We start from the raw sequence: 12,467 nt of genomic DNA on the forward strand, positions 1-12,467 counted from the left end.
AATTCTGTTAGGTCAGTATACAGTATTTCTCAACAATAGCCTTGTGTGGCAAGGCAGTAGGATGAGGTATTTAAAGTCCTAAATAAAAATTAAAAAACTATCAACTTAAGTTCTATGTTTGGCAAAACTTTATTTAGAAATGAGGAAAAATTAAGATATTCTCAGACAAACAAAAGCTATGAGTTCTTTACCTCTAAACCTCTAATTTTTCCCTACAAGCAATGTTCAAGGGAGGTTTTTTGTCTGTTTGTTTGTTTGTTTGTTTGTTTGTTTTGTATTGAACTGGAAAGATGCTAGACAGTAATTCAAAATCATATGAAAATATAAAGTTATCTGATAAAAGTAAATATACAAGTATAAATAACAGCATTATTATAATTTTGATTTGAAATTTCACTTTTCATTTTCTACAAAATTTAAAAAGCACATCTATAAAAATAGGTATAAGTCTATACTACTGGGTAAACCCTAGATATAAAGGGAGGAGGAAGCTGTTAGGAGAGGAATGCTTGCATGTGATTGAAGTTGCTATATTAAAAAGTTATACAGCTGGATGGTGGTAGCCTTGGCACAATGGTGTGGATGTGTTTATTACCACAGAACTGTACACTTGGAAATGTTACAATGATAATTTGTATATTATGTATATTATATTTCAATAAAATGCATTTGAATTTGACTATTTCCCCCCCCAGATTTATTGAAATATAACTGACAAACAGCCTTGTATGAGCTTCAGGTGGACAGCATACTGACTCACCTTACATATATCGTGAAATGATTACTCTAGTCAGTTTAATTCTATCCATTAACACATATAGATACAAAAAATACATTTTTCCTTGTCATGAAAACCCTCTTTCAAATATACCATACAGCAGTGTGAACTATAGTCATCATGTTGTACATTATCTCCTCAGTTCTTACTTATGTTACAACTGGAAATGGGTGCCTTTTGACCACTTTTGTCATATTCCCCACCCCCACTCTCTGCCTCTGTCAACCACAAATCGGATTTAGCTAATTTCTAATGACATGGTTTCATTTTAAAAAGTGCCACTTGACAATCCAGTATTAAATTACTCCCATCAACATTGTCTCAATAACATATCAGCCACACGCTCACACTATTTAGAAACTAATAGTACTGGAAGTCAGTGAACCACTATACAGCACACAAGAAGAAATGCCTGGGGAAGTGATGGAGCTGTCACACTTGCTGCACGGGTGAGAGCCCTAAGCCCTTTGTCAACATCATGCTACTCTCCGGATCCTTTTCATGCCTAGAGCCCATGGGCCATCCCTAGTTCCCAATGGCTGGACAAATAATTAGTTTTCCCAGCACAGAAATGGAGTGTGCAATCACTCTCCTGCAATAAACTCTAATCACCAGCATTCAACTGAGTCTGCTGTCAGAAGATTGGTTTACACCCAGTGAAACAAGACAAAAGTTATAGATTGCAATGAATTAATTAGCTAACTGGAGAGTGAACATTGAGCAAAACTGATAAGTTGAATTTAAGTTGAGTGAGATGGCCGGGCTTGCACACATTTAATTACATATGTTGGTATATGCTTTTAAATATGTTCCTATATAAAAAGGAAATTTAGATCCCTTTATAATGAATGTCCATTCAGTGGAGGTGAATAAATCTACCAGCTTTTTTTTTTTCCTTTCTTTTTAATAGATTCTCTGAATTTCCTTTCACTTTTACTTGGGAGTTTCTTAGGACACTGTTGATCAGAGGTAGTAATACCACCTTTATTAGTCATTATAGAAATGTTGATTAAAACTATAATGGGATACCACAACACACTGGTCAGAAAGACTAAAATAAATCTCTGGTCATCACCAAGTGCTGCTGAAGATGTGGAACAATTAAAACCTGTATACTCTGCTAGTGGGAATGTCAATTATTATACTAGTTTGGGAAATCGGCAGTACCTACTAAAAAGGAACATAAACATCACATATAAGTAATTGTATATCCCACAGAAATGTGGACATACCTGCCCCAAAAGATATGTATGGTAATGTATGAGTAACAAACTGGCCAGGATAGAATAGTATTAAGCAATGAAAATTAAATTATTGCTATACATAGAAATCTCACAGAAATAATACTGAGAATAGGCCACATAACAAAGCAAGTATATTCTCTATTGTTCCACTCATATAAAACAAAACAAAAAAAAGTGAAACAATGCATAGTATAAGACTTTAGAAAATTGTTTAGCATAGGTAAAAAGATTGGGATTCAGAACTTCAAAAGGAAAAAAAGCATTTTCAATTTGGTTGGTTATGTTTATTTTCTAAACATAGGTGCCATATTTTGTTGAATTGTGAAAATTCATTGAGCTGTTCATTTGTAGGGTTTTTTTTGGTGTGTATCGTTCTTAATTATATATTTCAATAACAGTCTTTAATTAACCAATAATATGTCATTATTTTATATGTCAGAACACATAAATGAGATTAAAATTGAAAAACTAAAAACTTAATTATTGTACTAGTACATTACTTTCAATTATTTTTTTCTGTGTATATTTAAACATGGACAATCACTCAGCATTGACGGTTTTTCTAGGTTAACACAAATTACTAAAATTATTTAAGGAAAGAAACACACAAAAACAGAATAGTCCAACTTTCTAACGTCTATAAACATGAAGCATTAGAATAAAAATAAACTATCAGAAAATAATAATATTTTTTTCAGTTTACCATTAGATTTTTTTAACTTTTAACTAATTAATGAATAGGAAATTTCCAAGCAATATAAAAAATCTCAGATTTTAGCAAATAAATTCTAGACTCATTAAGCCCTTTTCATTTCCTTTCTGAGCAAGATCCCTACCCCTTTGTGATTAATTAGTGCTTATCTTTTATTTATCCTTTTTTTTAATGAACAATTATTCACGTTTGATTCTTGTTTTCCATATTGGTCATTTTCTCTCACTCATCATTTTTCACTGATTGTCTGTGAGCTCTACATTCCAGAAGTGTCTTCAGTTTGTTTTCTACAGATCTGTATTACCTGTTATAATTTGTAGAAAACAAAGGCAGTTTTATTTCTCTGTTACTTTTTCTGTTTCCTTTCAATCTTTTACATTTAAATCTTTTCAATCTCTAGGGCTTTTATTTGTAAGTCAAACAATGAATATGTGAATATAACAAATTTTTAAAATATATTTTTTTCTGGTTTCTGTATTAACTCATTGTTCTATATACATTTTAGGCTTTAATTTCCCATGCCAAGTAATCATTATTCAAATCATGTTTGGCTTTGATGGTGTGGTTTCATTGTTTGTTTACTGACCTGAAAATATGATAAAATCTATTGAAGGGAAGTGTATGAATAAAATAGAATCAGAGACATGGAAACATGAAACATTCTGATGAATCTCAGAGGAAAGGAGGGAGAAGAGAAGGAGGCAGGAAGAGATCAATCAAGGAACTGATATGCATACTAGAGTATGCCTGGGTAAAATCCCTAGGCCTGACCAGCAATCAGGGCCAGTTGAGGCCTTCTGGCTGCTGCCTGGTGCCTCCTCACCCCAACTGCCAGTTGCTGGCCAGGGCCTTCCTTCAATCCATGCTGCCCCCTAGTGGTCATCACACATCATAGAGAGCTATCAAACTCCCAGTCTCCCAGTAGAACTCCCAAGAAACACTTTGCATATTAGCCTTTTATATATATAAATATGCACTGACCATGGACATAGACAATAGGATGGTGAAGGTCTGGGACAAGGGGAACCTGGTGGAGAAGAGCAATGGGGGTGGGGGTTCAAAGGGAGACTATACACCTGTGATACTCTCAATAATCAAGATAAAAAAGACATTTCAGGAGACTGACCCTTAGCCCTTGTTCATACTGATAACTTGGTTGTTAGCAAAGAGCATCTAAGCTTCACAGTTAAAGAGTGGGTTGTGTAAACCTTGGGCACTAATTCCAATGGCTAACAGGCATTCAAATAAAGCATCTCTGCTATAATGTTGACGGGCCATCTTTTCCCCCCCATTTCTGGTCTTCTGAGCCTGATTTGACAGGGCAGCAATTGTCAACCTTTTTCGTCTCATGGCTCACACAATTTAATTACTAAACTTTTGTGGCGCACTAAAAATAAATTTTCTATCAATCTGACAACATTTTTTTTTATTTAGTCACACCAGATGGCTATTGTTGTGTTGCTTGTTGTAATTTTTTAATTTGACAATATAAGGGAAAAGAGGTCAGTGACCCTGACTAAACAGGTAGGTATTGCGTGTTTTAAAAATTCTTGCATAACACAACTTGAAAATAGCTGTGATAGAGTATTGTTACAGAAAGAGAGAGAGAGAGAGAGAGAGAGAGAGAGAGAGAGAGAGAGAGAGAGAGAGAGAAAGAGAGAGAGAGAGAGAGAGAGAGAGAGAATAATTTCCAATTCCTATTATCCTGTTCTCAACAATGATTTTTGAGACTCTCTCTCTCCTTGATGTCATGCATTTCCCTAAGTTCTTCCTTCCTCTCTTTTCAGTGGGAAGAGAAATATGAAGGCACTGACTAAAGAGGGTCGCCCAGATATGACTGCCTAACTTTCTGAGTCATACAAATCTTGGATCTGTGAGTCAAGGGGCAGAAAGTAAGTGAGGAACACAGAAACTCTCTATACTATTTAAAGCCATGGATTTGCCCTACTTTAGATTGTGAATTTCAATGTAGCAATGTGGAGAGCAGCTAATAATAGATTGGCTGAAAGACTGTTTTGAATGTTGTCATAAATTTTCATCTTTCTCTGTGTCCTTGTAGCCACTTTAAGCTGATTCAAGCACTAAGAGAGTAGAACTTTAAAACAATAACAAGAACTATTCCTGACATTTTATACTATAATTTTTATAAACCCTATAAGCATCATTTGGAGAAAAAAAAAAAGAATCTTCCAATAATATTTACTCACAATCAAAAGATATTCCTGAACATTGGTGCAATATTACCTTGCCAGAGATGGTAAAGAAGCTATTAATAAAATAGCACTTGCAAATATTTGGACCCATTTCATCAGTAGGTCTTAGAAATTCACGAAACTATCTCACCATGTAAATTTTCATTGCTGGCTCAATGTGCATTTTACTTTGCACCAAAAGACTGCAATTTCCTTTGGTAGTTTTTGAAATGAATAAGTTACATTATTTTCAGGTCCCTTCAGTGATGTGGTTCGATGAGTTCATTTTCACTTCATAACTGGCCAAAATCCAATTTTATCGCTTAGGATAATGCGAGGCCCGTATTCTGTTCTGGGGAACTGACAAGGCTCAGACTCCAAAATATAACCAAACTACTCTTTTAAAAAAAACAAACAAAATAAAAAGAGGATAGAAGAAAAGCATATCTTGAGAAAGTATTTCAATACTACAGCACATATCACATGATTTAATTATTGATTTCTTACACATAACTTTAAAAGAAAACATCTCCAAAAGCTTCCCACTGTTTTTTCACTTTTTTCATGCCAATGGTTTCATATAACTCTTTTAAAATGTCTGGCCATTGTCAGTTTTCTTGCACTTGTTCCATGTGAACAATTTGGAATTCGATCTTCCTGTCCCTTGGACCATGAACCAGATTTCTGGCTGTATGTTGAGGTGCTATGGAGTAAATTGAAACCATCTGGACTAGAGATCGAAGATCTGGATTTGCCTCATACAGGGTGTGCAAAAGTAGGTTTACACCCGTGAGTAGGGGAAATACAGAGCTTATTCATGTATTTTTATTTATTTACTATTGTACTATTTTCCATTTTAACAACTGTAAACGTACTTTTGTCCCACCCTGTATTAGCTCTATCAGTGCTATTCAGTTTACTGTCTAGTCTATAGGCTGGTGTCATGGTGCAGATGCTAACTGGGAGGGGTATAGGAACTCAGAGAAAGCATTAGAAACCTTCTGACCCATTTCATAGAGTAATTCTATACCTACAGAATAATAGAAAATAAGAAAAATGTAGAATTGTGTCTTTAGTGTCTGCTGTTCAAACATTTTATTTCTCTAGTAAGTAGTTTTTAGTCATTCTACAAAAACATTGCAATGGATTAAAAATACACTGACACTTAACCACAGTCTAAGAAGCACTGAGCTCCAAAACATCCAGTGATCTAATTCAGTGTTTTTCAACCTTTTTTGGGCAAAGACACACTTGTTTCATGAAAAAAATCACGAGGCACACCACCATTAGAAAATGTTAAAAAATTTAACTCTGTGCCTATATTGACTATATATAAAGTAATTCTCTTGAATAGGAATCAAATAAACACAAAGAAAGTATTTTATAATTACTTTATTATGAAATATTAAGTAAACAAAATAGTGAAAAATTATAAAATTCTTGTCTTGTCTGCACCTACGGCACACCAGGCAACATCTCGCGGCACACTAGTGTGCCGCGGAACAGCGGTTGAAAAACGCTGATCTAATTAACCTCTGAGACCTTAATTTCTCCATCTGTAAAATAGAAGTAATGTCCCCTACCTTGTTTTCCACAACAAGTATGTGAATCCTAAATAAAAGCAATTATTCATAACTTATTTTCAAACTATAGCACCTCATATAAAATATAATTATACCCTAAGTAGCAATCATTTGGAAAATAGCATGGCATCTCAGCTAAAAAGAAAAAAAAGTTTGTCATTTTCAGATATCCAATAAATGTTTGCTGACTTCATGAATAAATATAAGAACAGAAATTCTGCCACCAGACACACCTGTCTCAGGGAGCAGCGTGCGATTTAAAGTCAGTCCAATAATCTGTCAATAGCAGTGTTTTCATCTGTAAAATGAGAATAAAAATGGCTTCTACCTCTAAGGTTTATATTCCATAAAATAACGCATTAAAGTGTTTAGCATTTAATACTTGGCTTTTAAATATATTCAGTAAACAGTAGACTAATATCTTTAAACTCTTTTTCTATGCCAAGGAAACTACTCGATTCTTTATATGCAATATTTTGGTTCTTAGGAAACATAACAAGATAATTATTATGATCTCCATTTTAAAATAAAGGAAGTAAGAATCAAAGAATTAAGCAACTTTCACAAGGTCGAATAGCTACTTTAAACCCATTACTGTCAAGAGCAGATTGGTGGCTTTTCCCAAAGAATACCAACTCCCCAAGGTCTTCCAAGTAAGGACCATGAATTTCATAGGCACTCTCCTTTGAGAGGCACTTCCAATTTGTTGGTAAATTCTGAGAATTGTAACATAGAACAAGATAACAACAGATTTAATAACACAGAGAAAGATACCAACGCATTCCTTGTGCCACTTACCAGTTTGACTTGGGGTCCTCATGCTGATGGTGGCCAATTTCAGTGTTTCACTCTGGACTTCTTCGCAAGACCTTGTTTCAAAGCTGCAAAATATATTTAAAAAAAAAAAAGAAAAATTATATTTGCTTCTAGAAGGAAAAGGAATCCTAGGGACAAAATAGGCCAGTTTAGGGACTAAAGAGGGGAAGAATACATAGGTGAGGCTTGGACCAGCCAGAAGGCATAGAGTCACAGAGAACCAGGAAGAAGGAAACACACTTTCACAGAGGATAGAGAAATGTCAATAGATGCTGGAAAGAGGAAAATGTATTTTCACCAGAGATAGATAGATAGATTCAAGATAAGGGGGAGAAATGACCGGTGGGGGGGGGGGGGGGGGGGGCGAGGAGGGTATTGCACAGGTTTTGGAATTTGAAACTGATATTTTATAAAAGTGTGACCTACTGAAACCAGTTTGGCTCAATGGATAGAGCGTAGGCTTGGGGACTGAAAGGTCCCGGGTTCCATTCTGGTCAAGGGCATGTACCTTGGTTGTCTCATCGATGTTTCTAACTCTCTATCTTTCTCCCTTCCTCTCTGTACAAAATCAATAAAATATATTAAAAAAATAAAAAAATAAAATAAAAGTGTGACCAATTAGAACATAGAGTCATTGAATGGGGAAGGGGTCCAATTAGAAGGGAGCATGAAGAGACAAAGAGCTACAGCTTATATAAACCTGAGACAAAGGGACATGACACAGATTTTTAGATTTTTTTTCTCTTTTTTTCTTTTCCTTTTTTTTTTTTTTTTTTTATTAGAGAGAGAGAAAGCAGGCTTTTTCCATTTGGGGGTTCATCTTACGGGGTCCCTTTTGGGGTCACCCATGCCCAGATGGAGTTTGTATATGCTTCCAATAAATTTCTACATTTTTATTAAAGAAATCTGTTAGTCCATTAATTTATTCTTCAAACTTCATGAGGACAAGGACCCAAAAGAAGAAATACCTGCACCCCACACCCCATGATTCAGAATGATCTCTATATTAATGATCACAACAATAATAATTCAAATTTACATACCATCAGTTTATAAAGCTCTTTGTAAAAACAATCTGATTAACCAACTTCACATATTTGGGGTTTGCATCTTGAAAGGAAGTACATTGTCATGTTTATCTTTAAATTCTTAGAACATGAAAAGGGAAATATCACCCAGGCATTTACTAAATTACATTCTTTTTCATTAAATAGATGATTGAATGAACTCATGTCCAAATATATTCATATATTTAAAGATTTTCAACCTTTGAATCCAGAAGGCAAAATAGTATTTTTTTTTTTATTGTGGACGAAAAAAAAAAAGATACATGCTAACCTGAGCAGCAAAGTCAAAGACCTAAGGTAACCACAAAGGATGGTCTGAAATGGAAACTTTAATGAAAAGCAGTTTATAGTGAGTAGTCATGTCCTAGACCAGTGTCTTCCCTGTTGTCATTTCGCTTCTAAGATAAAATGCTTGTGAAATGTCAGGGTAACTTATAACTAACTTCTCTTTTTCCAGACCCCTCAGTGCAAAACCAAATGTGCCTGGGCCCCAGGACAGAGATCATAAATTCCTTCATTGTTATCATTATCATGTTAATTGTTGACTGCTAACTATCCTGCACCCACCTGGGCAAAAGAAGCCTATATCTATCATTTTACTTTTTATCCAATCCCAGAGGTTCCCGCACCTTTGCTTTCTCTGCCTCCCTTATCTATCACCAATAGATGTTATGTAACCCACTTACTTCTCCTCCTTTGATTGTAATAGATAAAAAGAAGGTGGAAGACTCCGGAGCATTATCGCAATAGGTTGAGATTCTACTTCCTGGCAATAGTCTACAGTTTGGCTCCAATAAGGTCATAAAAATTCTTTACAGGTTTGAATGTTTTTATGTTAACATTATAATGTTTGCAGAGAAGGAGAAAACAGGCTTGAAAGTGGAAATATTTTTGCTGTATCTAAACCTGTCATTTCAAAGGTTAAAATTCCACAATGACATCAACAGATAAACCACAGATTAGTCTTTGTAATCTCAGTATTTCATAATTACATGTATCTGAAAAATGTGTTTATCAAAAACAGTTGTGGTCTACTTATACAGGAAACTTTAAATACAATCAATTCAAAGCTTGAATTACTGTGGAAGTAATTTTAATGTTGAAAATGGGAAATGAAACATTCTAGAATTACAATATGACTTTTCCATTGTCATAAGGATCCTTTTCCTTCTAATGTTAATTGCCAACTCAACCCCAGCCATCCACTGCAATGCCCCCCCAAAAAAGTATAAAAGAGAAAGAGAAAAATAAGTTAACACAAAAACAGTAAAAGCTATTCTATTGTATGATTGTTTTCATTAACTCAGAATAAGTATAATAAAGTGAAATACTTTCTTGTTTTTCTTTTTTTATTGAGATATAGATTTTAACATTGTGAAAACTTAAGATGCACAACATGTTAATTTGACACCAATGCATTCTTTGAATAAAGATAATGTCAACCACGTTCCAAATTTATATACCAGATTATCTCCCTGACATTGCTATTTCTGTGACCAATGATTATACCAATAATTATTTTGTTCCCAACAGCGTATCAGAAACTGTTCTTATCATTTTATAGACATTACTTAATTAATATTTATTTCAATCCCTGTAAGGTAAGTATTACTAATGATCTATTTTTAAAGATGAGAAAACAGTTTAAGTAAATGATTCAAGATCCAGAGCTACTAGTCAAAATAATAGAATCTGAAACTTTCCCTGAGCCCATTCAGTAAATCTCCAAGGTATCTACTATCTTTCAAACTTAATTCAGACTGGATCTCTTGATTGTCCCCATATACTTTTCTAGGTCTTTCACTTCCTGGGAATTGGTCCATTGGCTTTGTACTCACTCAAAGCCAGAAATGTGAGGCTCTTCCTTTTCCATAATTATGTGGTAAATTAGCTAGAATTCATGCAGCTCTTTCCTTTCACCAGTTCACCATCTGCCTTGTAAAATATAGCAAAAGTCTTCTACCTATTCTCACTGACTCCACTCGGGACCTCTTCTACAATCCATTGCTCACATTCTAGCCAGGGTAGACTTTTTATAGTGTAGATCATTTTAGTCTCCTGATTAACATTTTTCAATGGCTTTCTATTGCACTTGGAACTATCTAATTTTCTTATCATGCCCTATAAACTATGACATGAGCTGACTAGAACCTACCTATGAAATGCTATTTTACACAGTTTTTTCTCTCTCTCATTTTTATTGATTTCTACATATTCTTTCTCTAATATATCGATACCATGGTCTTCAGCACGTAAGGACTTTAATTTTTAGAAAATCAAAACCTGAAATGGTCTGCATTGCATCCTTTTCATGCCTTACGTCTCAGTTCCAATGTCACTTTCTCAAAGAGGTTTTTCCCTAGTCCTCAAGGTGTTCCCTAAAATATTTAAAATGTATTTGTCAATTATCTCTCTTTCTGGAATGTGGGATCCATGGATAGGGACCAAGCTACTAATAAGGTTTTCTGTTTTATGAATATATGAATAAATTAATATATATGAAAGTATATTCTAATTAATTATTCTTCTTTGTCTATATTCATTCTCAAAAGAAACACAAGAGAATCTTGGATTCAAAGAATCAACAAATAGAACACCAACCAGCTCTTTTGAGATATCATATTTTCATTAGGAAAATATATTTTATATATATATTTATATTGATATATTTTTTAAGAAGTACAGTAAACCTGTAACGGTACCCTTTTGGCTCTCTGATGAGCACCAGGCAGTCCACAAGGACAAGCATCTTATGAAAAATGACAAAAAGGTAGCAAAAAAAAAGTGGCTGACCCATAGTTTAGGGAATATTAGTGTGATGTGAAGGTACTAGCTATGTTCAATATAAGGAATATTGGAAAAACAAAAGTCACCAGAACTCAAGGAAACAAAATTGCATCTGATGGTCTTAAAAATAAAAGGTCATGATTTTTAAGAGAGCCTAGCTGGTCTGCAGACTGAGAAAACTGCATTTAGAAAATTCAAGCTAACTCCCTAGGATATTTAGGGCAAAACTACCTAATTTCCATGGTCAAGAAATGGCAACCATGATTGCAGATTATGTTGATGTAAATGCTACCGATGATTATTTGTTTCATCTATTCTGTGTTGGTTTTACTAAAATTACAACAATCATTTTCAGAAGACCTCTTGTGCTCAGCATCAACATATCCATCGAATCTGGAAGATGATGGAAATCATAACCTGAGAGATGCAGACAAATGACTTGAAAGAAGTAGTCAATAAATTGACTCCAGATAGCACTGGAAAAGACATAGAAAAGGTTGGCCAATCTATTTACTCACTCCATAATGTCCTAGTTAAGTCAAAATGCTGAAGAAGCCCACTTTTGAATTGGGAAAACTCATGTAACTGCATGGTGAACGTCACAGTTGTGGAAAAGCTACTGAGGGTGAGACAAGTGCTAAAGTTGAATGTGCTGATAGGAGCCCCCAGTCCAATAATTTATTTAAAATTCATACTTTTAATGGTGACAAATAAAAATCCTATTTGTGAGCATACTCCTGATATGTTAAGGTTGTGGGTTCGATCTTTGATCAAGAAGCAACCGATAAATGCATAAATAAGTGGAACAATAAATCAATGTTTCTCTTTCTCTTAAATCAATCAATTTTTTAAAATATATTTTATTTATTTCAGAGAGGAAGGGAGAAGGGGAGAGAGATAGAAACATCAATGATGAGAGGAAATTATTGATTGGCTGCCACCTGCACATTGGACTGAGCACACAATCCAGGCATGTGCCTTTGACCAGAATGAAAAACTGGTCCACCGAACAACACTATTCACTGAACCAAACTGGCTAGGGCAGTAAAATTTTTTGAAAGTGTCCTAGCTCTAACATACCCAATATGGCATTCAGTGGGAAATAGATGCTAAACATATACAATTAATTTTGGACTTGTGCATGAATTTTTTTGAGTTTGCATAGGCCAGAGTCAAATATTTAGAGGTTTTTAAATCACAATTGTCTTAGCTGTAGCTCTGACGAATAGACCAAAAGGTAAACAGCACTGTAGTAGTTTAATAATTGAGGCACCAGTATTATATTCAG

General features: G+C 34.5%; 1 pseudogene; it reads left to right on the forward strand.

Annotated features, from left to right (window-relative positions):
• The first annotated feature begins 1,201 nt into the window (after window positions 1-1,201).
• Window positions 1,202-11,893, forward strand: LOC118732218 (annotated as a pseudogene).
• The last annotated feature ends 574 nt before the right edge of the window (window positions 11,894-12,467 follow it).

The sequence above is a fragment of the Pipistrellus kuhlii genome, unplaced genomic scaffold (assembly GCF_014108245.1).
Source record: "Pipistrellus kuhlii isolate mPipKuh1 unplaced genomic scaffold, mPipKuh1.p scaffold_m20_p_36, whole genome shotgun sequence".
Lineage (NCBI taxonomy): Eukaryota > Metazoa > Chordata > Mammalia > Chiroptera > Vespertilionidae > Pipistrellus > Pipistrellus kuhlii.